A 25941-nucleotide genomic window follows, 5' to 3' on the forward strand; every position below is an offset into this window, starting at 1 on the left:
TCGAGACTTTGTTGATGCTTTATGCTCATCCTTATATTAGTCTTCTCAAGTGCTTTGTCATGACTCGCACACATCATTTTGGTTGAGCCTTTTCTTAAATTGCCTCTTTTACATGTTGCTCAACCATTTGTTTGTTGCAAGTGCTAGGCTTTGTTTCCTATATGCTCACTTGCACTTGTTGTGAGTTTCTATTGATTTGGGGGGGGGGCTATGATCCTATTTTGTGTAAGGTGTATCCCAATACAAAAATTCTTATGTGTGCACAAATCATGGGGAGCTTCTCTAGTTTCTTTAGAACACTCCTTTGCTCATATCATAATATCCTTTATTCATGTGGCACGTAGGATCATTGGTCTAGTTGGTTCAATTGGTATCTTTTGATATCTTGCTTCAATTGGTATCTTTTGATTGCTTGATTGCTTGTTTCTCTCTTTGCTATGTCTTTGTGGCATATCATTCTTTTGCAATCTTTGGGCCTCAATATAGTTTGTCTTCCTCCAAGTATTTACCTATGGATATGTGTATTGCATTCCACTCTCTTGTTGAGAAATACACAATTTATGAAGGACCACAATTTATATTGGCCTTCTAAGCTTTTCGCCAATTTTGACAATCGATGCCAATGGGGGAGATGTTTCAGAGAGTTTTGTGGAGAAGTTTAGAGAGTTATTTCTTCTTCTTCTTGCTTTGGTTTTATTCCTAAGCATTTGCATCTCATACGCATGCATTATTGGTTGTGCATTGCATGGTGATGCATAATTCCTTATATAAACGCTCTTGAAATTGATTGTCATCAATTACCAAAATGGGGGAGATTGAAAGGACATGCGGTTCCCCCATGTGTGGTTTTGGTAATTGATGACATTCTCTATGGACTAATGGTTGCATTGAGTTATATTTGAAGGATTTGTCCATAGGCATTTCTTGAAGTCCATGTGTTGGTTTCAAGGAGTTTATGAGTTGACCAAGGTGGTATTAAGGAATTATCCAAAGATTGGTCATGTGAGTGTTGAGCTTATTGCAAGCATGTCTTGAATAAGAATATTGTGTGATCATTCATGTTTATCTTCAAAACATCATACAAATGAAGGAGAGGTTGAAAGATTCAAGGTTGATCAAGACTAAGTCAAGAGTGAATCAAGTTGATCAACTCACAAAGTGTAGAAGATGTACCGAGAGGTATCAAGTGATCCCATGGTATGGTAAGCATTGTCCATTACGCTTTGTGTACTAACCCATGGTCTATGTGAGATTTCTATGTAGGGTTAGGTATGTGTCCATGGGCTTGCGTCAAGAGAAAGACATCATACAACCCATGGAGAGAATGACATCAAGTGGTGATCGTCATCAAGATTGCCGTGTGCAAGTTCAAGTGGAGCATCACGAAGAGATCAAGTGCTTGAAGATTGCCGTCCATAGTGGTGACAATGGACTTGTGAAGATGTGCGGAAGAGTGGCTCACCCATAGTGGAGTATGGAGGAGCAATCAACTAGTCTTCATCAAGCCAACGCCATCAAGAAAGGTGGTCCAACTTGAGGGAGTCATGATCGTCATCATCTAGCTCAAGTGGACCTTGTGCAAGGCAAAGGTTTGCCCTTGATAGCTTTTCTATTTTACCGGTCTCATGGTGGTAGTTGGGAGACCGGGCTATAGGATCGATTGCCGTACTATCAAGGGGGGCTCTCGATGCGTAGCTTGATCGTATCATTCGTAGAGAGCTCAAACCATTGCATCCTTGCATCATCTTTCTTGGTTCCTGTTTGGTTTTCTCCTTGTGAGATTTGGAGCTTTTGGTCATCTTCTTAACAAGCTTGATTCCATCAAAAACGGAGTTCACATGCTTCTTCTATTGCGTTTTCGGTGTTGGAGGTTTTACCGATCTTATTCGAGGAAGGGTTCTCACCATTTTCTCTTGGGCCTTTTATAATTACCTTCTTATTGTTTTTTCTATCAAGATTGTGTTAGCCCTTTTCTCTAGCTTTCCAACAAACTTGGTTTCGTTGAATTCGGAGTCTGTTTGCAGAAGTTGTGTCAATTTGGTGTTCTTAAAAAAGCTGCAGCGGTACTACCGCTCATGGGAGCGGTACTACCGCTTGGAGGGGATGTCATTTTTTAGTACCGCTCCCTATGAGCTGTAGTACCGTGCCGGATTTTTGCACTGACCGAAACTCAGCGGCAGTAGCCACGGATGTATTTTTTTAGTACCGCTTGCAAGCAGTAGTACTGCTACCCTTAGCGGTAGTACCATGAGGACGAGCGGTAGTACCGCTCCGGCGGTTCTACCAGCCTTTTGCCTCCTCGCTGTTGTTTTTCAAAGGGCTTCCACCGCCCTAGCGGTAGAACCGCTCCCATGAGCGGTAGTACCGCTCTGTGCAGACTGTGAGCATAACCGTTGGATTGTTTCCCACCTATAAAAGGGGGGTCTTCTTCCCCAATGAACCTTATCTCTTGAGCTCGTGTTCTTCCCCCATTGTTGACCTTCTTCCAGCTTTCTAACTCTCAATCCCTCCATGGATTCTTGATAGTTTTTGAGGGAAAAGAGAGAGGAGATCTTGATCCACATTTCCACCAATCACTTTCTCCTCTATGTGAGGGGAACCCCTTGGATCTAGATCTTGGGTTCTTGGTGTTCTCCTTCTTGTTCTTCCTCTCATTTCCTCCCTAGCATTAGTTGCTTTGGTGGGATTTGGCAGAGAAGGACTTGGGCACTCCGTGTGCCCTTGCCATTGCATTTGGTGCATCGGTTTGAGTTCTCCACGGTGATACGTGGAAGTTACAGTTGAGAAGCTTATTACTCTTGGGTGCTTGGTGCCCTTGAGCTTGTTCCTCTTGGGTGCTTGGGAGCCCTAGACAGTTGGTGGTGTTCGGAGCTCAATAATTGTGGTGTAAAGCTTCGGGCAAGCGTCGGGGTCTCCAATTAGGTTGTGGAGATCTCCCCGAGCAATTTGACGGGTACCGGTGACCGCCCCCAAGGGTTGCCAAAGTGTACAGGTTCGGTGACCGCCCCCAAGGGTTGCCATTTGTACGGGTTCGGTGACTGCCCTCAAGGGTCCCTTAGTGGAATCACGGTATCTTGCATTGTGCGAGGGCGTGAGGAGATTACGGTGGCCCTAGTGGCTTCTTGGGGAGCATTGTGCCTCCACACCGTTCCAAACGGAGATTAGCATCCGCAAGGGTGTGAACTTCGGGATACATTGTCGTCTCTGCGTGCCTCGGTTATCTCTTACCCGGGCCCTTTACGTATGCACTTTACTTTGTGATATCCATATTGTGTCTTGCCATACATATTGCTATCACCTATTAGTTTACCTTGCTTAGCATAAGTTGTTTGTGCACATAGGTGAGCCTAGTTGTTGTAGGTTTTGTGCTCGACAAATTAACCGCTAGGTTTATTCCGCATTTGTTCAAGCCTCAACCGTAATTATTTTAAAGCGCCTATTCACCCCCCCCCCCTCTAGGCGACATCCACGATCTTTCAGTAGGAAATAAGTAGGAACGAGTACTAAAGTTGGCGAGGAAGGAGAAAGAAGAAGATGAGGCATCGATGACGAACACACTAATGTTGCTATGGTGCTGGTTGGCGCCAATGAAACGGGTTGGCGAAGAGGCGATGAGTAGAAGATGTAGGGAAAGACGAGGAAGATAAGAACGACAATTATCCCTTCTAGCATATGTGGGATGGAGGTGGAGCTTATTGGTGACTAGGAATACGTTCACGTTGCCACTCTCCTCCAATGTCAATTTGCATTTGCAAAGTTGAATGGACCTTTGAGAATGATCTCTGTAGTTATTTTTTGTTTTGTGTCAATACTATGTGTTAGTTTAACCCACTCTATTATATTGTAAACATGAAAATTTTCATCCTTATTGCAATGCACAACGAAGATGAGGTGTACGCCATCTGCTTTTAAAGGAGGTAGCTCCAGCGAGGAAAAAAACGAGAAATGTCCCACTACGGCGGGAAACCGGTCGGGACTGTGAGGTTCCGATGGAAAAAGGGAAGGTGAGTCATAGGATGGGGTTTTTGTGTTGAACCCGGGTGTTACAGATATTGCGGATAGCCCGTAGCAACCCACGGACATTCTGCTAGTTCCTATTGTTATGAAAATAACCTTCGAGGTGGGGTATCTTTCACATCTTGTGTTTTGCATTACTTCACTCAATTTTTTAGAATATTATTATTGCCTTGTTTAAATTTAGTGTTTCTTTTAATTATTTTATTTGGTATCCTCTTCCAATCACGTGGCCCAAATATTTTCCAATGATCGTGCCATGTGGGTAGAGCCCAAAAATATCTGTACTGAAATTTATTTTGGCCAAAAAGCAAATAAACCCTTTTTGAAAACCCCAAAAAAGAGGTTTGAACTAAAAATATTTATATTTCAAAACAGTAATTCATTAAAAATCATTTCCAATGTCTATTATATATAAGATCACTATTACTTCAAAAAAAATTCTTTTTAAAAATATATTTATTAAAATCCTTTTGGAAAGGCCACAAATGGTATTTATAGGGTTAACATATTTATTTTCCTCTATAATTTCCTTTAAAAATTTCCAAACAATATTTGAGCATTTTCAACACCAACATGAGTTTTACCGCATGGTCATGTCAAAAAATATAAACAACTAATTCACCCTCTCCTTTTCTCTCAGGACCAAGACTTTAATTTTTTGCTTACTCAATAAATCTGCACTGAATTAAATCATAGTCCCATCATGTGCTACGGTTGCGTGATAAAGAGATGACGAGCCATTATCTTGTGTTTCCTACGTAACATCTTGTGTTTCTGAGTTATCATCATTCTATATACCATGTGGGTGTTATTTTTGCACTTTTTACGTGACATCATTTGGCCGAGTATTTGTGGTTTGTGCTTTATCTATAAAAGGGGGCAGAAGCTTTTTTCGTGAACTATGCCCTCCAAAGCAAGCAAACAAACAAACAAATAAAAACAAAAGCGCATGAGATATCAGATGTCTCAGTTCAGCGGGATAATCCGCATACAAATCAACTCCTGAGAGAAAACATGTGACTTGGTCTGTTGAGCTTGAATATTTGCAAATCATCATTGCCATTATCCAAGGAAAAGAACAATTCAAAAATAATGCACGATATCTTAATATAAAATCCATGTTTTATTTTGATCAACTAACAGTATAGAAGTTAGCATAGCACCATACTATGTAGTCAATTTTTCATCTATAGAGTCAGATTCATAAGTACGTCAATCAGCATAGACCCACCCAAGCAGAACCTAAGACGGGGGCGACAAATATGAACTCATCATCCTCATAACTACAATATAGCCAATTCACAATCGGGTAGCTATGTTCCTCAGTCATCCCAACCATATGTACTCTGTTTTATCTCAATTTGTACCATCTTGTGCGCTACATAATGATTACAGCTGGCATGACATGAAAGTTCTGAACGAATTTTAGTTGTCCAACAATATGCAAAAAAAACAGGTCTCTTGCAAACTGACTCAATAACTTCAAGCAAAAGTAAACGGATAGGAGCTCAGTGAGAACGTAGAGATTGATAATCACACCTGATATATCATACTGAGTGATTTTTCGCACCAGTGCTCCAAATCCAAGCAAAAAAACTTCAATTTAGGATACAGCTTCTCATGTGCAATTAGAATTGAAACTGCACAAGCAAGCTAAAGGTCGTCAACTAGGAGCTAAATACTTTCGTTCAAGTTCACAATTTGGGCATCCAAACTACAAAAACAAACAGGTTTTGACCTCATTATTAAAAAAACAGACTTTCAGAATATTACTTTGCTAGGGCATTTTAACCTCCAAATACATTCCCAGATCATATTTGAGCCTGCAGCTCCCATCTCATTGGTGCGCCTCAACTTCGATCCATGTTGATGATCCCACTCCTCAAAATAGGCAGTTCGACCAGAAACCTGTCTTTCTTCATCAAACTCCATGCCACGAAATGTTCCATACCATACGACGGTAAAGGGATTGCGAGTATACGCTGCACATCAACCTGCCAGAAAGTCTGCTTCACAAGCTCTACATCCCATTTTCTTGTGATGGGATCAATAAGGTCCCCAATTTTTGAAAGGAGATTACCCCAACGGATAGTCACAATTTTCCAGTTCGTACCATTTGGAACCCTGTTTCTGCTCCGGTGCTCCCCCCTGGGCTGAACGCGAGGTGGAAAAACACATCGACGGCCAGGATGAACCAAAAACGGTTCATAACGAGGGGCACGATCGTCTTTGTTGCCCCCGCGTATAGCCGTCGAGGAGCCCTGGGAGGCCCGTACGGGCCCGATTAGATTGTATGCCCGGCCGTATACGTATTTGTATATGGCGGCGTCTCGTGCACGCGTGGAGCCGCCCGCGTGTGGGGCAGCACGTGTCACAGGTAGATTCCAAAACCGTCCCATCATATAAATGTGGACGGCAACCACCTCCGGCCGCATCACCCACCATTTCCCCCCGCCGCATCGTCTCCCTCTCCCCACTCCCTCTCCTCTCCAACCTCCTCGTCGCCCTCACCGCATCCTCTCCATCGCCATGGCGGACGCAGGAGGCGAGCGCCCCGATTGGGGCGCAGATCTGGTGGAGCAGGCGCGGCAGGTCGCTGCGGGCACCTTTGTGAGGGGACGTGTCGGCGTCCAGCGCGGTGCTCCCCCCGCTGCAGATCTGGAGAAGGCGGGGGCGGGCTGCAGCGGCGCAGTCCAGCCAAATGCGCCCGCTCTGGCGATCTCCGGCGAGGCGCAGAAGGTGGAGGCGGGCTCTAGCGAGGCGCAGAAGGTGGAGGCGGGCTCTGGCGAGGCGCACGAGGTGGAGAAGGTGGAGGCCGGCTCTGGCGAGGAGCAGGCGGAGCAGAAGGTATCTGCTTATCACTTTAATGTGGTAGTTTTTAGATTGTAGGGTTTGTGGCCAGAAGGTTTTTTGGTTAGATTTGTTGGATGTAGGGTTTTCTCTGCATTAGGGTTTTTGTGTATTTGATTCGTGCAAGAATGGTGGACCTCATATGATTATTAGATTAGGTTAGAAGTAGCCGGATTGAGGGATGGGTTTTTTCAGATGCTTATTAGATTAGTAGTGGAATTTTTGCAATTCTTTAGGTGTTTGGCTTGAGGATTAGACGATGGATTAGTCAAATATATACTTCTCTATTGGTTTGGGTTGGTGCCTGCTTTAGTTCTTTGGCTTGATGATTAATTAAATGGATGCTTAGTTCTAGGGATTATGCCTGTCATAGTTGCAATTCTTAGATGCTTGATTGATGCATGTTGTCATAGTTGCAGTTCTTTGATGCTTGATTGATGCCTGTCAGGCAGAGGCTATGAGATGGGTTGTGCATGGCCTTGTGTTTTTGGAAAATGTCTACCTGAGGTGATTAGATGGTGCATTAGTTTGGTTGTAAATATAGTGAAGGATGTACTCATGTAATGGGTGTTGTCATGTTAATCAAAAAGAGCTTCTCAAGGGCTGGATTTGTTTGTGTTGGATTGGGGCTTCTGAAGGAGAGGGGAAGGGGCAGTCTATGCTTATTTAGTTTGGGTTAGTAGTGGAATTTTGCCGTTGCTTCAGAGATATTTACAGCATTGAACATCCTCTCCAATGTCGTTGCTTCAAAGATAATAGCACCTTGGGGTTTTTTCAGATGCTTATTAGATTAGTAGTGGAATTTTTGCTTGTTAGATTTTAATTAGTATGAGGTTAAATACCTTATTTAAGGGGGAATTTAAGGTCAGATAGACGTCATATGATTATTAGATCTGTAGCTCAATGCTGCAGACATATATGATTATTTGATTTGATCTGTGGTTCAATGATACTGGATGGAAACATATTTGATTTGGAATGCATTAATTTTGATGTGCCAATGAATTTATTTAGATGATACAAGATTCATCTATAGTATAATTTGTTGTTGTTTAGGTAAGTAATGAAATTTTAGATGTTTGTTGGAGATGTATGCATTTATAGTTGAAGTTGTACCTAATTAACTACTGCATTATGTTAATATGTGTAGGAGCTTTGCTGCATTATCCCAAAAACAGTAATTTGTGCATATTAAAATTTGTAGTTGGCTTCTGTAATTAGTAGCAATGGATGTAATTTTATATTTAGGGGGCTAAGAGATAACTCACTTTACAATTGCAGAAGGGTGGCCTCAAAAACAGTAACATGGCCTTGAAATATTGTCCTTGCCCAAAATTTTATAAACCAAATGTTGTAGGCAGGCCTATTGTCCAGCCTCATAAAATTAACCTGGCCAGAGATTTTCCTCTTGTGCAAATACTTATGATGAATTACAAAAATATGCAGCTAGGATGTCACCATTGTATAACTATGAAGTAAACATTCCAAGGCAGGATCCTAGCAACAAAATATACTATATGTTTCCATTAAGTAGTGTGGGGGGGGGATTCCCTCAAAAGAAAAGTGTTGGGTTAATCCAGGGAATGTCAAGAATCCAGCTTGGATTTTCATTAGCATTTATGAAGGAAATCATTTGTCTGTTGATTGATTGCTTAGATTCTGTATTTATAAGGAAAGCATTTGGTCACTTGCAACATACCAATGTGGTTCACATTCACAATTTTGTCTGTAATGACATTCTTTGAACTGCAATTCAATTCATTGTAATTGATGTGCTTGTTTGACAATATAGCAGGAGGAGGAGGATCTTGTGGGCAATAAGAGGAAGTGGGACAAGACTGGGTTCTACCCATATGACTCTGATGAAGATGAGCCGTATGAGGTAAGGCCTAGTTGAAATGTTAATTGTGCATTGAGTTAGTATTACGTGTTTATAGTATTTGAATGCATAATGTATTAATGTCAGTCATTAATGTGTGTAGTATGAATCTGGAGATGATGTGGTCGAGGGGAACGTCGAGTCCTTTGAAGAGAAGGTGGTGTTGAAGATCAGGGCCCAAGGACCTGGTATGTACCACAACTGGAGGACGGAAAAGTACCGCTGCCCCTTCTGCAGCAAGCCCAAGCCCGGGTCTGGGTTATTGGAGCATCTGATGGAACATTGCCGGGCTACATCGATCTCCAGTGATGAGTACAAGATCAGGGTTCAGCATTCTGCCCTCCTGAAGGTCCTCAGAAACCCTAACCTCTAGTCCTACATCATGCTGATCATCAGAAGCTGGAAGCCGTACTCATCATCAGTATATTTGATGATGTTTTACTTTTGGAAAGCTGCATCTGGGTTTGAACTGGTTGGAAACTACCTCTATTAATGTAATGTAATGTAATGTAATGTAATGTAATGTATTGTGTGTCTGAACTGGATATGTTGTGAACTGCCTGGTACCTGTGGTGGTAACCTAGAATGCTATCTATATATGTGTGGCCTTAACTTTATTGGTGGTGAATGCTTCCTTCATGTTTAGTTGTTGTTTCGATGGTGCAATGATCACAAATGGCACTTCAGTGTTGCTTTAGACATGCTGCAACACTTGTCTATGCTGTGGGCAAGTGCAACATGCTGTGCGCATGTGCCAATTATACCAAATATTGAATCTGGCAATGTTCCAAATTGGCTGTCATGAATTATAGTACATGGGGTTTCGTAAAGTTACTGATAATTGTTCATCCTCACACATTCCATCAATGCATAATTTCAATAAGAAAAAAGATCAAATGTTCCATCATTTGAACCAATGTTGCAATAACAGAGCAAATATTCCATCATCAAAGTGTGAAGGAATTATGTAAATTTAGAAGAGTAATGTAATACTAGTTACTTTATAATGTGTGCAAAAAAAGAATTTGAAATAAGATCTACTTTATTTTTTAATAAAGTTATATTACCCTACTTATTAGAATTTTGAAAATTTCACTTACTTATAAGAAAAGAAAATATAAATATTCAAAAAGACGTGTTTGATAAAAATACCTTTTGAATTTTTGGTATGTTATAATTTGAGGGGTCATGTAATTTTTATGTTATTTTTTGAGTGCTCAGGTAATTTTTATGTAAACTAAAGGAAAAGGAAAAGCATGGGCCAGCCTAGCCATCTTGGAAACCTAACTTTATAAATAAAAAAATTCAAAAAAATAAGAGGCATTAAAAAAATAAACAAATTTAAGAGGGCATTATAAATTCCAAAAATTTCAAAAAAATAGAAAGAAAATATAAGAGGGCATTATAAATTTCAAATAAAATATAAGAGGGCATTATAAACAAATATAAGAGGGCATTATAAATTTCAAAGAAAATTTGGAAAAAGAATATTTTACAATGCCCCCTGAGGTATAGACCGATGTTTTGACCAGCCAGTCTAGAAGGCATTATAAATTAATAAAAAAATTCAAAAAATATAAAACCTTGGAAACCTACCTTTGTTTGAGCAAGAGATCATGTGTGCCAAAATTGAGGTGATTTGGAGGTGGTCGAGAAAATGACCGCATTCCGGAGGGGCCATTTGGTCTAACTTAAGCCAATTTTTGAACAAATGTGATTTTTCCCACCACCTCCAAATCACCCAAACTTTCTTGCACATGGTTACCCACATGTGCCAATCATGTCTATGAAAGAAAATTTGAAAAATAATATTTTACAATGCCCCCCTGAGGTATAGACCGATGTTTTGACCAGTCAGTCTAGAGGGCATTATAAATTAATAAAAAATTCAAAAAAAATATAAAACCTTGGAAACCTACCTTTGTTTGTGCAAGAGATCATGTGTGCCAAAGTTGAGGTGATTTGGAGGTGGTCGAAAAAATGACCGCATTCCGGAGGGGCCATTTGGTCTTACTTAAGCCAGTTTTTGAACAAATGTGATTTTTCCCACCACCTACAAATCACCCAAACTTTCTTGAACATGGTGACCCACATGTGCCAATCATGCCTATGAAAGAAAATTTGGAAAAAGAATATTTTACAATGCCCCCCTGAGGTATAGACCGATGTTTTGACCAGTCAGTCTAGAGGGCATTATAAATTAATAAAAAATTCAAAAAATATAAAACCTTGGAAACCTACCTTTGTTTGTGCAAGATATCATGTGTGCCAAAGTTGAGGTGATTTGGAGGTGGTCAAAAAAATGACCGCATTCCGGAGGGGCCATTTGGTCTAACTTAAGCCAGTTTTTGAACAAATGTGATTTTTCCCACCACCTCCAAATCACCCAAACTTTCTTGAACATGGTGACCCACATGTGCCAATCATGCCTATGAAAGAAAATTTGGAAAAAGAATATTTTACAATGCCCCCCTGAGGTATAGACCGATGTTTTGACCAGTCAGTCTAGAGGGCATTATAAATTAATAAAAAATTCAAAAAAATATAAAACCTTGGAAACCTACCTTTGTTTCTGCATGAGATCACGTGTGCCAAAGTTGAGGTGATTTGGAGGTGGTCAAAAAAATGACCGCATTTCGGACGGGCCATTTGGTCTTTAACTTAAGCCATTTTTTGAACAAAGGTGGTTTTTTCTACCACCTCCAAATCACCCAAATTTTCTTTTACACGGTGACACACATGTGCCAAACATGTCCATGAAAGAAAATTTGGAAAAATTATATTTTACAATGCCTCCTTGAGGTATAGACCGATGTTTTGATCAGTCAGTCTAGAGGGCATTATAAATTAATAAAAAATTCAAAAAAATATAAAACCTTGGAACCTACCTTTCTTTGTGCAAGAGATCATGTGTGCCAAAATTGAGGTCATTTGGAGGTGGTCGAAAAAATGACCGCATTCCGGAGGGGCAGTTTTTGAACAAATGTGATTTTTCCCACCACCTCCAAATCACCCAAACTTTCTTGAACATGGTGACCCACATGTGCCAATCATGCCTAATAAAGAAAATTTGGCAAAAGAATATTTTACAATGCCCCCCTGAGGTATAGACCGATGTTTTCACCAGTCAGTCTAGAGGGCATTATAAATTAATAAAAAATTCAAAAAATGTTAAACCTTGGAAACCTACCTTTGTTTGTGCAAGAGATCATGTGTGCCAAAGTTGAGGTGATTTGGAGGTGGTCGAAAAAACCCTAGAACACTGTCGCGGCGTGGCGCAACGTGCGTTTTGTGTCCGAATTCGTGCACCCCTTGCTTGGGGGGCCACATTGGCCATGCTCACATGCTCCCAAAAGTTGGGGTTATCTCATGCATGCCCCCACATGCACCATGTACAAGCCGGACCATTCGGGTCTGCCGAAGGGCATGTTTGAAAGAGGTTTTCCTTGCCGGACCCACCAAATGATCCCAAACTTTTTGCACACCCTACCATGACCATGGCATGCATGTGGGAGGAGAATATACCACGTCCTCATTTTTGTTGAAATCCCATTAATATCCATGTGTATTACATGTGTAAAATTTATTAGATGACTTGAAGGTCAAAACATTAACTTGTCATATATGCAAAAAAAATGTGTATTGCATGCAAGTGAGCATGTGTATAATTTAGTGTGTGATTTGAAGATCAATACACATGGCAATATGCCAAAAAAGTGCCCACCTACCAGAGCAGGAGAATTCATACTCCACGGCCTGCATACGACTAGGAACCCTGCCGTGCATGGGCCAGGATGCAGGCCCGTGGTGCAGAATATCTCTGCTGCTAGTAGGCCCCACGGGGCAGAGGGGACGAGAGTTAGGCAATGTACTCCCTGCAATTGATAGGAGCTTGGGAGGGGAGTCGCAGCCGGGTATATAAACCGGTGCGGTGCTCTCTCGCTTGGCGAGGTGGGACTAAACTCCCACCACCCAACGGTTGTGCACTGCGATGTGCCCTGCGCGGCTCCGCCTTGGGCCCAATTCGGGCGGGCTGGCCCAGGGTAGCCTTACCCACGCGCTGATCTGTTTGATATTCTCTTTGTTTTTCACTTCTTAACTCCAAAATTTCTTTTCTTGTTTATATTTCTAATATTTAAAATCAAATCTCTTTTTTTTCTATATTATTTCTAACAGTGTTTACTAATTAAAAAATTATGCCAAATTCTGTTGTGTTTTAATTCATTTGTTCGTTTTGTTTTGTATATTGATAATATTTACGAAATATAAACTAAAATGGTGTGTTTTATTTCAATTCTACATTCTAATATTTCTTATCTTTATTATTTTTGAAATATTTTTAGTTTGTAAGATAAAATGTTCTGTTTTATTTCACTTCTTCATTCTAATATTTGTTCTCTCCTTTATATTTGAAATATTTTGAAAATGTAAGATAATATGTTATCTTTTATTTCACTTCTTCATTCTAATAGATCTTATCTTTTTATATTTGAATTATTTTTTAAATGTAAGATAATATGTTGTCTTTTATTGCACTTATTCATTCAAATTTTTCTTCTGTTTTCTATATTCTCCTCTTTTCTTTGTTTTGACAGCTATAAATTTAAATGATGTATGATATAATGTTGTCTTTTATTTCACTTTTCATGGTTGTCTTTCCTAATTATATATTTTCTTTTCTGTTTCATACTTGAAATATAGTTGGTACAATCGCATGTATGCCTCCACTTGCACCATGTACTACAAGCAGGTTTTTCTTCTCGGTCTCACCAATTGATACCAAACTTTTTTATGCACACCTACGATGAGCATAGCAAGCATGCCTGGCAACTACCGTTCATTTCCGACACTCTATGCATTTTGTAGGTGTTTTGCGGTGATAAAACCCTAGAACAGTGCCCCGACGTGATGCAACGTGCGTATTGTGTCCGAATTCGTGCACACCTTGCCTGGGGGGCCACATTGGCCATGCCCACGTGCTCCCAAAAAGTTGGAGTCATCTCATGCATGCCTCCACATGAACCATGTACAAGCCGGACCATTCGGGTCTGCCGGAGGGCAAGTCTGAAAGTGGTTTTCCTTGCCGGTCCCACCAAATGATCCCAAACTTTTTGCACACCCTACCATGACCATGGCATGCATGTGGGAGGAGAATTCATACACCACGGCCTCATTTTTTTTGAAATCCCATTAATATCCATGTGTATTACATGTAAGTGAGCATGTGTAAAATTTATTAGATGATTTGAAGGTGAAAACATTAACTTGTCATATATGCAAAAAATATGTGTATTGAATGCAAGTGAGCATGTGTATAATTTAGTGTGTGATTTGAAGATCAAAACACATGGCAAAATGCCAAAAAAAGTGCCCACCTACCAGAGCAGGAGAATTCATACACCCCGGCCTGCATATGACTAGGAACCCAGCCGTTCATGCGCCAGGATGCACGCCCGTGGTGCAGAATTTCTGCTGCTAGTAGGCCCCACGGGGCAGAGGGGACGGGAGTTAGGCAATGTACTGCCTGCATATGATAGCAGCTTGGGAGGCGAGTCGCAGCCGGGTATATAAACCGGTGCGGCGCTCTCTCGCTTGGCGAGGTGGGACTAAACTCCCACCACCCCACGGCTGTGCGCTGCGCTGTGCCCTGCACGACTCTGCCTTGGGCCCAATTCGGGCGGGCTGGCCTAAGGCAGCCTTACCCGCGCGCTGATCTGTTTTATATTTTCTTTGTTTTTCACTTCTTAACTCCAAAATTTCTTTTCTTGTTTATATTTCTAATATTTAAAATCAAATCTATTTTTTTCTATATTATTTCTAACAGTGTTTACTAAAATTAAAAAAATATGCCAAATTCTGTTGTGTTTTATTTCATTTGTTCGTTCTCTTTTGTATATTGATAATATTTACGAAATATAAACTAAAATGGTGTGTTTTATTTCAATTCTTCATTCTAATATTTCTTATCTTTATTATTTTTGAAATATTTTTAGTTTGTAAGATAAAATGTTCTGTTTTATTTCACTTCTTCATTCTAATATTTGTTCTCTTCTTTATATTTGAAATATTTCCAAAATGTAAGATAATATGTTATCTTCTATTGCACTTCTTCATTCTGATAGATCTTATCTTTTTTACATTTGAATTATTTTTTAAATGTAAGATAATATGTTGTCCTTCCTAATTATAAATTTTATTTTCTATTTGATACTTGAAATATTATTAAATCAAATCTAGTTGGGACAATCGCATGCATGCCTCCACATGCACCATGTACTAGAAGCAGGTTTATCTTCTCGGTCTCACCAATTGAGACCAAACTGTATGCACACCCTAGGATGACCATGGCAAGCATGCATGGTGAGTGTCGTTCATTTCCATCACTCGATGCATTTTCTAGGGTTTTTCCGGTGACAAAACCCTACAACACTGCCCCCACGTGACGCAACGTGTGTTTTGTATCCGAATTCGTGCACACCTTGCCTGGGGGACCACATTGGCCAAGCCCACATGGTCCCAAAAGTTGGGGTCATCTCATGCATGCATCCACATGCACCATGTACAAGCAGGACCATTCGGGTCTGCCGGAGGGCAGGTCTGAAAGTGGTTTTCCTTGACGGTCCCACCAAATGATCCCAAACTTTATGCATACCCTAGGATGACCATGGCATGCATGCATGGCAAGTATCATTCATTTCCGACACTCGATGCATTTTCTAGTGTTTTTCCGGCGACAAAACCCTACAACACTGCCCCCACGTGACGCAACGTGCGTTTTGTGTCCGAATTCGTGCACACCTTGCCTGGGGGACCACATTGGCCAAGCCCACATGGTCCCAAAAGTTGGGGTCATCTCATGCATGCTTCCACATGCACCATGTACAAGCAGGACCATTCGGGTCTGCCGGAGGGCAGGTCTGAAAGTGGTTTTCCTTGACGGTCCCACCAAATGATCCCAAACTTTATGCATACCCTAGGATGACCATGGCATGCATGCATGACAAGTATCGTTCATTTCCGACACTCGATGCATTTTCTAGGATTTTTCCGGCGACAAAACCCTACAACACTGCCCCCACGTGACGCAACGTGCGTTTTGTGTCCGAATTTGTGCACACCTTCCCTGGGGACCACATTGGCCATGCCCACATGGTCCCAAAAGTTGGGGTCATCTCATGCATGCCTCCACATGCACCGTGTACAAACAGGACCATTCGGGTCTGCCGGAGGGCAGGTCTGAAAGTGGTTTTCCTTGCCGGTCCCACCAATTAGGAAGTCATAAATAGGACAACATTTAATCATACATATTTGAAATGAAATTGAAAACAATGAGAAGAAGTGATATGGAATTATGAAACATGAACAAAAAAAATAGTAATAAGAAGGAGAAAACATAAAATAACAGGAAAACCAAATTAAAAGGGAAAGAGGAACAATACATTTGAATGTATAATATTGTAGAAATGATAGAGATACTATAAATATTGTTGAACATATACAAGTATACAATAACTAATAGGTGTCACAAAGAGTTTTTTTAGGGAAGAACCAATGATATTTATTTTGAGGGAAGAAACAATGCAGGTAGGTGGGCTGGCCCAGACCGCAAATAACTATCGGATCCATATTGTGGGGGGCCACAACGCTGCGCTTTCCATGCACGTCGATCACACGCACGTCGATCACGGGAGTAGTTGCCGTTCTGTTACACAATTCTGGGATCATGATAATCCATATGTTTCTAATCCCTACGATTGAGGAGCACGTTCAGCCTCGCTTCAACGGAGGAAAATATAAATCGCGAGATTGGCCACAGGGAAGTTACGACAACCTAGGAGTCGACCTCGTATATAATCTCCTCCTCCTCGCACATGTCGTCGACTAGATCGCCTCCTGTCGGCGAGTCATCGACAGCTCCGTCCGCCGTATCCCACACACCACAAAAACCCCGAGAAGATCAAGGCCGTCCGCACGTGCAGGCCGACCTCGACGAACTATGTCGACAACGCATCGCCGACTTCTTTCATCTTCGTCGACCGATCAAGTAAAATTGTCCTCCTTACCTCGCGCCTTCATAGCAAGCTACTTCCTCCGTCTCGTTGCTTTGATGGACTTAGGTTTACCACATATTTTCAACTAGTATCAACTCGACTAGATGCGTTCTGACCAGATGGCGTAGATGAAAACAATCTTTGGTTCTTTCATAGCATGGTAGAATAAGATGTTGTTTCTCGAGAAGCATGATGCAATAGATTTTTTGTCACATGATCCAATTATATTTTTGTCACACGATCCAATTATATTGTTGTGCACATAGAACATTAAAGAGTTATTAGCATTAGATGTTGATGAACCTCAAATAGGTACCATTGCTATAGACTCTAGTTATTTAGAGCTCATCAATTTGTCACCCTGTTAATAAGACAACCAGACGAATTAGTAACAGTTTACCATATTAAATTTATTGATTATATAATTTATCTGATACTCAAAGAACTTGATCAGATGCAAGTAAATTCAATTACCAATTGTAGTTATTTTTTTATTGCCTCATGTCAGCACACACTTGGCTGCATGTTGCAGTATACATGGTGCTAGTTTTATATTTGCATTAGTGTTATTTTTGCATTAGTGTTAGCTACTGCCAAAAAGTTTTATATTTTTGCATGTCTATTGTTATTTTTGCTTTAGTGTTCGCTAATGTCACGAAGTTATATATTTTGTTTCAACAGGATGGACGAGCTGAATGGAGAAATAGTATGCGCCGTTGAGAAATGGTGCAAGCTTGTTGCAGCTCTATCGAGCGGTCAACGCGCTAGAGTGGCTGATACAACATTGTGCAGCATGCTGCAGATACCATCTATTAAGATGCATACCCTACTGATTAGGTATATGATTGAGAATTTTCAGGCCAGCACGGCCAGATTCATTATACAAGAGCAGGTTGGGGAGGTGACTCTCGGTGCGGTCGACGTCGAGTGCATCGTTAACCTCGAGAACCAAGGACTGTCCGCTTCGGACATTCTGACTGAAGAAGGCGAGGACATCAAGGAGCGGGTGCCGCCACAATTTCTTAGTAAGACATCAGAAAACATAGTGATAGATAATCTCATTGAGGACATAATTAAAAGTAAAGCCACCGATGACGATTTCCTTCGGAAAGTAGTCCTTGTCCTGTTAGGAACAATTATTGCTCCCATGTCGAGGAAGATTGTGCCAAAGCAGTACTACGCTTTGGTCGATGATGTGAAACGTATTTCAAAGATTAACTGGAATGCCTTCACCCTGTGTGTTCTCCTTGATTGCCTTCGCATAGTGAAGAAAGGCAAACACCTCCGCCAATGGCCGAAAGGCAATTTGGCTCTCTTGCAGGTACACATATGAGACCTGTTGCATAATGTCAATTATCATATCATTGCAATTTTATGTGATGTATTGTACTAACTCTAAATCCTTATATTTTTTTGTAGTACTTGTATTGGGAGAAGGTGCAACCGGTCAAAGGCGAATGCGCCTATAATCCCAACTTGTCCATACAACCTCTTATGAGGAACTGGACCGAAGGTGCAGCCACTAGGAGAGATCGGTTCGACTATGACAATGGGCGCGGCCGTGGTAACGTCAGGGTAAGTCATTGTGTTCCGTCTTTCTTAAATGCTTTGTAACTTAATAATATTTATTTTTTATTCATCACATGTACTTCAATATCGCATGCAGATCGAAAATAATATCACCCAGGAGTATAGGGCTCAGGAGCCCAACATCCCAAATAATGCGCCTAACATGAAGCCAAAAACCAAGCCTGCAAATGGAAACGCAAAGAAGTCGACGACAGCCCCAATGTCGGAAGAATTGATGGAGCTTCTAATGAAGCGGTTCATGGACTTCATACACACCCAGATGAGGGAAATCCCTGATCAAGTTGCTGAGGTGTCACACCCAAACTTTATAGTTTACAGTATGTTTGCTGTTTTAAACCATGCTAGCATTACTAAATTTATATTTCTATCGCAGAGGTTGTTGGAGAAGTTGAACAAATCAGATGTCATGTACAAGCCGACTGCTGCCGTGCCATCCGCGGACAATGATGTGGATGAAGAACTGGATTCGTTCGAGAATGGTCCATATGAAAAGAAGGAATTCGTGTACAAGGATGACATAGACTCACGCGGAGAGCATGTCATTGACATGACGCAGCCTGATGAAGTGGTTCCCAACCATAAAACCGTACCTGAGGTACTATGTATATATATTTCTGTCTATAATTTCTCCTTTAATTTATTTACGTTCTGAAATATTCACACGATTTTGTTTGCCAAACAGAAAACCCCACCGAAGATGAATGGACACAAGGAAGCTTCACCTATTAGGCGTAATGATGAATGTGGTGCTACACCCGAAAACCCTTGGGTCGTTGGTACTTCTACTCAAGCACCTTCATCGGACATAGACATTTGTCCATCTTCTGTCAGCAAGTTCATGGCTAAGGCGAATGGAAAAAAGGGTGCAACAATCGATAAGGATGAGGAAGTTATGTCTGGTAAGCGCAAGAGGACCGTTTCTAAGAAATTTGAATCCCCCTACGCACTTGACAAGCCCAGCAGGCGTCCCAACCGTGGTCAGAAACCCTCCGGTACTTCTACTACTACTAGAGGTATCATAACTAACTTTCTTATTTTGTTATATGCTACGAATGCATATGATCACTATTGTTGATGTTCAAATTATTTCATGCAGCTCTGTTTTCTGAAAATCATGAGCCGGAGGTTGTGGCAGATGAGTTGACGCCGGAAATAATTGATGCAGCTGTTTCATTTGTCGAGTTAGCTGCTAGCACCAAGAAGAATAAGGGGAAGAAACTTTACTACAGTGAAGGGCGTGGCATACCTCTGACTTCCGAAAGGATTCGACCGGTACTAACTCACAGATGGCTGTCAGACGATGTGAGTACTACTTGCATGTCTTGTTATTAAAATTCTCAATAATCTATGTCTCAACTTTCAACATGTAATGCCCTGATATTCTATGAAGGTAATTGATGATTATATGGGACATTTGGAGCTGCGCGTTGGTCATGATCGTTACCTCTGTCCAGCGTGGAGGTCCAAATTCCTTGTAGATCGTGCTATCGCACGAGACGATCCATTGCCGTCGAGCTGCAACATGGATAGTGCTCTGTCCAAAGCTGGAGCAGTTAATAGAGTCACGAAAGAGTATACTGTGCATGATAAGGTACGTTATGTTTGTAATTCTTCACTGCAAGACATTTCATCAAGTATTTCATTTGATCCACAATGGTTTTTTGCACTGTAGACGTATATCGCGTTGAATATCGACAATGCCCACTAGATGACCGTGGTCATGCACTTGATCAAGCAAGAATTCCAAGTTCTCGATTCGCTCTATCCTCTGGACCTGATAGAAAAGATTGTGAAAGCACCGGTAATATAACCAACATTTGTACCATTGGTCTTACATGTTGTTTATGATTATTCTTTAACACTATCCTCTTTATAGCGAATGGCTATAGCACACGATATGCACCTAGCAAATCTTATTACACTAGGGAAATATCCAGACGTAAGTAAGTGGCCTATCAAGGAGTATGACATGCCCCAGCAAGAGGATGGGTGAGTTAATAGGACATCATGCACATTCAAACAACAACACACATGTTCGTATTGCCCACCGCTAATGTTTGCATATGTACCAGGAACTCTTGTGGCCTTTTGTCACAGAATGTCTAGAACATTGGGACCGGGACCGAATGACCCGTGATTTTTCACAGGTATGCTATTATTTACGTTTGTAGACTAGCTACTATGGTCGTGTAGCAACTTCGGTTCATGTAACCTTTATGTCATTTTTTGCAGGCCACCGTTGACGCAAGGAGAAGACGTTTCGTCGCGGAGTTGATTATGTCACCTTCGAACACGATGGAGTGTGTGAAGAACAAAATTTGCAAAATCGCAAGGAAAAGGCGCGCCTGAAGAATTCATGCGGCATGCAAGATTGAAGTTTTAGTGGTTTAGATTTAGTCCGGTCGAAGGTTTCGACGGCATGATTATCTTAGGGGTTCTATCATTTTTATGTAATAAACAGGGCATCCCGAATATTGTGACACATACATGTGTATGTGTCTGTCAAACAATTCGCTCGTATCAGACAATTCGGTCATACAATTCGCTCGGAGAAGACAATTTGGTCGTACCAATAAAGTTTTGGCTTCACTTATCAATTGTTCTTGCTTAATATTTTTCTCGTTCTCCAATTTTTTATAATTGTATTCTTCACGGCTTCACTTATCAAGTGTTCTTGCTTAATATTTTTCTCGTTCTCCAATTTTTTATAATAGTCTATTTTTCTCTTCAACTGCTCTCGTAAGTTTCATATTAAAATTTTCACAATCTTTACTTTTTTTTAAACCTCTACCAAGCTTAGCCATCTGCCTTAGCTATCTGCATGTCATCATCTTGCATAATCTCCTGGTAATTCCCCCTCATCACATGATTATGAAAAGTAGTCATGGTAGATAAGTAAATATATCGAGCCAAAATGTAATATTACACTGATCAAAATTAGTCATGTCAGCTCGTTGGCTCTATCGCGTGTTATCAGGCATCATGTTTTTCTATTTTGTTTTACAAACCCATCGTTTTTTATTATATGTATAATTAACTTTTTCTGTACTCACCATGATGCCAGGCACGGCCCATCTAACCACGTGAGGGGCCCCACAGGCGGGCTATCGTGCCGGCAGCGCTACACCAGCCCATTTTGCCAGGTTCACATCGATCTTTCCCCTTTTCTCGTTTCCCTTTCCAAATCCCTAGCCCTCTCTCTCCATTTGCGCCTCCAAATCTCGACGGCGAAATCATGACAGTGAGCTGGGCATCGGGCGGCGGCGGCTGCGACGAGAAGAGCGGTGGCAACCGCAAGTTAGGTCGAACCCTGGGTCCTGCAAGCAGGTGGGGCGGATTCAGTGGCACAGGAGGCAGCGGCGGCGGATCAAGTGGAACAGGGGACGGGGGTTTCGTGGGCGGCGGCGGGCCGGGAGAACCCATGGCTAGGGTTTCTTCAGTGCTACACTTTGGTGGCAAAAAGGTAAGTTCTTTACCGTTGTTCTTTACATCCCAGCATTATCGCCCACAATTCATCACATGTGGCCATGACAAGCTCCATCTATGTGGTCATCAGGAAACTCCTGGTGGCCGTGTCTACATATATGCAGACAATTTTGGCAGTGCACTCGGGGGATGTGTGTTTGAGGTTAGTCTACTGAGCATGATCTTCAAACTAGTACTGCTATTGCGGTCAAGCTGCAAAAAAGTTCAGTGTTTAACGCTTGCAGTGACAAGTTCAGTTATAAAATGACTTGAATTTATCATGATTTATTTAGGAAGATATCACTTCTGAGTATGTTGAATGGGTTGATGGGGAGTGGGATAGCAAAGCAAAGTCAGTCATTAAGTATCTTGCCATGAAGAACAAGAAACTGGAGACTAAGATTACAGAATATGAAACTGAAATTAAAAGGAATGAGAAAGAAAAGAGGGCAATGGTTAAGATGCACAAGGAAATATTGCTCTATAGGGATAGGATTTTAGGATTTGGAGGTCTTCTGTATCTTGGCCTGCTTGCCATTATGATTGCTGTCATAGTTAGCAAGTAGATTGTTCATAAAGTTATTGACATCATTGTAATTGACATGATGAAATGCTGCTGAATTATTTGCTATTCAGTTTATGGGCAAAGTGTAACAGAGATTGCAGCATAAATAACATGGGGCCATCATGATTGGTAGACAATGCACTTTTGGCATGTTCTATATTTGGCAGACAATGCACTTTTGGCATGTTGTATATTTGGCAGACAATGCACTTTTGGCATGTTCTATATTTGGTATGTGATGCACATGGGCACATCACCTAGCAACACTACTGATTTATGCAGCAGCCCAGTTCATTGTCTTGTTGCAACATAGGAGCAACATCTAGCAGCACCTACACCTTTGATGCAACACTGAAGCAAAGCAACAGTACATATTCAATATTCAGAAATTTAACTGAACTTGACACTTAGGGTGAGCAGTAGATATTCAATTCTTCAGCCACAAAGAACCTAATCAAACCGTACCGATTGCATAACTTATATGCTTACATATAAAAGCATACCTAACCAACATCAAACCCAAAATAATGTTAACTTATATGCTGAAACATATAACAGCATACCTAACTTAAGATAACCAGCAGCTTCCTCCTCCTTCAGCAACTGTGCCCATCTTCACTTCTTCAGAAATTTGAGGCGGTGTGAGCGGCGCACCACACATGGAGAAGCCTTCTTCTTGACCGCCGTTCTGTTCGACAGCTGCGCCACCTGATCCTGAGCCACCTCCTCTTCTTCCACCTTCACTATGTCAGGGAGGAGGGGAAGGAGCTCGACGTCGATGGGCATTGTCTTACCACCCTCGACGGCGACCGGCGGTACCATCTGCATAGCGTCCTCCTCGCCCTCCTCATGGTCATCAGGGATGACCAGTACCTCCTCCACGTCGTCCTCCACGACGTCAGAGCCCAACGGCAGCACTGGCTTCGGCACGTGGCAGACCTGGTAGTCCGAGCTGACGGGCGCAGGGAGAGCGAGCTCGACGTCGACGCGCTCTGCCCTCGACGTGACGCGTGCTGAATCTGGCCGCAGCGTCATGGTGGTGGAGCGGTACATCCACCACCTTGTGCGCTGAACAGGGGAGTCACTCAGCATGGCCTCTCGCATTGCCCACACGAGGAGGACAGCCGGCGGGACGCCGCGGCCGTAGGGGAAGGCGCGCTTCCTATCAGCGTCGGTGAGGACTTTGACGAGGCCACGCGCGTGGTTGACCAACATCTCCGTGTTGGGGAACCAGCCGCACACCTCCGTCAACTGCGCGCGCCACCCCTCGTCATCGCCGGCGAGGTCCTGTTGGGAATCGTAGCATAATTTTAAAAAATTTCCTACGTTCACCAAGATGCATCTATGGAGTATACTAGCAACGAGGGGAAGGGAGTGCATCTACATACCCTTGTAGATCGCGAGCGGAAGCGTTCCAATGAACGTGGATGACGGAGTCGTACTCGTCGTGATCCAAATCACCGATGACCGAGTGCCGAACGGACGGCACCTCCGCGTTCAACACACGTATGATGCAGCGACGTCTCCTCCTTCTTGATCCAGCAAGGGGGAAGGAGAGGTTGATGGAGATCCAGCAGCACGACGGCGTGGTGGTGGATGTAGCGGGTCTCCGCAGGGCTACGCCGAGCTTCTGCGAGAGAGAGAGAGAGGTGTTGCAGGGGAGGAGGGAGGCGTCAAGGCTGTTGTGTCCTGCCCTCCCTCCCCCCCCTTTATATAGGCCCCTGGGGGGGCGCCGGCCCCAAGAGATGAGATCTCAAGGGGGGCGGCGGCCACAAGGGGGGAAAGGGGTTGCCTTGCCCCAAGGCAAGGGGGAACTCCCCCCCCTTAGGGTTCCCAACCCTAGGCGCAGGGGGGAGGTCCAAGGGTGGCGCCCCAGCCCACTAGGGGCTGGTTCCCTTCCACTTTCAGCCCACAGGGCCCTCCGGGATAGGTGGCCCCACCCGGTGGACCCCCGGGACCCTTCCGGTGGTCCCGGTACAATACCGATAACCCCCAAAACTTTCCCGGTGGCCGAAACTGGACTTCCTATATATAATTCTTTACCTCCGGACCATTCCGGAACCTCTCGTGACGTCCGGGATCTCATCCGGGACTCCGAACAACTTTCGGGTTTCCGCATACATATATCTCTACAACCCTAGCGTCACCGAACCTTAAGTGTGTAGACCCTACGGGTTCGGGAGACATGCAGACATGACCGAGACGCCTCTCCGGTCAATAACCAACAGCGGGATCTGGATACCCATGTTGGCTCCCACATGTTCCACGATGATCTCATCGGATGAACCACGATGTCGAGGATTCAGTCAATCCCGTATACAATTCCCTTTGTCAATCGGTATGTTACTTGCCCGAGATTCGATCGCCGGTATCCCAATACCTTGTTCAATCTCGTTACCGGCAAGTCTCTTTACTCGTACCGCAATGCATGATCCCGTGACTAACGCCTTAGTCACATTGAGCTCATTATGATGATGCGTTACCGAGTGGGCCCAGAGATACCTCTCCGTCACACGGAGTGACAAATCCCAGTCTCGATCCGTGCCAACCCAACAGACACTTTCGGAGATACCCGTAGTGCACCTTTATAGTCACCCAGTTACATTGTGACGTTTGGCACACCCAAAGCACTCCTACGGTATCCGGGAGTTGCACGATCTCATGGTCTAAGGAAAAGATACTTGACATTGGAAAAGCTCTAGCAAACGAAACTACACGATCTTTTATGCTATGCTTAGGATTGGGTCTTGTCCATCACATCATTCTCCTAATGATGTGATCCCGTTATCAATGACATCCAATGTCCATAGTCAGGAAACCATGACTATCTGTTGATCAACGAGCTAGTCAACTAGAGGCTTACTAGGGACACATTGTGGTCTATGTATTCACACATGTATTACGATTTCCGGATAATACAATTATAGCATGAATAATAGACAATTACCATGAACAAAGAAATATAATAATAACCATTTATTATTGCCTCTAGGGCATATTTCCAACAGTCTCCCACTTGCACTAGAGTCAATAATCTAGTTACATTGTGATGAATCGAACACCCATTGCGTCCTGGTGTTGATCATGTTTTGCCCTAGGGAGAGGTTTAGTCAACGGATCTGCTACATTCAGGTCCGTGTGTACTTTACAAATATCTATGTCTCCATTTTGAACACTTTCACGAATGGAGTTGAAGCGACGCTTGATATGCCTGGTCTTCCTGTGAAACCTGGGCTCCTTCGCAAGGGCAATAGCTCCAGTGTTGTCACAGAAGAGAGTCATCGGGCCCGATGCATTGGGAATCACCCCTAGGTCGGTAATGAACTCCTTCATCCAGACTGCTTCCTGTGCTGCCTCCGAGGCTGCCATGTACTCCGCTTCACATGTAGATCCCGCCACGACGCTTTGCTTGCAACTGCACCAGCTTACTGCTCCTCCATTCAAAATATACACGTATCCGGTCTGTGACTTCGAGTCATCCAGATCTGTGTCGAAGCTAGCGTCGACGTAACCCTTTACAACGA

General features: G+C 42.6%; 2 non-coding genes across 2 annotated transcripts; both read right to left on the reverse strand.

Moving 5' to 3' along the window:
• Positions 1–4977: 4977 nt before the first annotated feature.
• Positions 4978–5081, reverse strand: LOC123183866 (small nucleolar RNA Z107/R87). Its single transcript, XR_006492855.1, has one exon. It is a non-coding gene; the product is annotated as a small nucleolar RNA Z107/R87 (small nucleolar RNA).
• A 128-nt stretch (positions 5082–5209) lies between these two features.
• On the reverse strand, positions 5210–5296 carry LOC123183906 (small nucleolar RNA U31b). Its single transcript, XR_006492893.1, has one exon. It is a non-coding gene; the product is annotated as a small nucleolar RNA U31b (small nucleolar RNA).
• Between the last annotated feature and the right edge of the window lie 20645 nt (positions 5297–25941).

Source organism: Triticum aestivum, chromosome 1D (assembly GCF_018294505.1).
Source record: "Triticum aestivum cultivar Chinese Spring chromosome 1D, IWGSC CS RefSeq v2.1, whole genome shotgun sequence".
Taxonomy (NCBI): Eukaryota; Viridiplantae; Streptophyta; class Magnoliopsida; order Poales; family Poaceae; genus Triticum; species Triticum aestivum.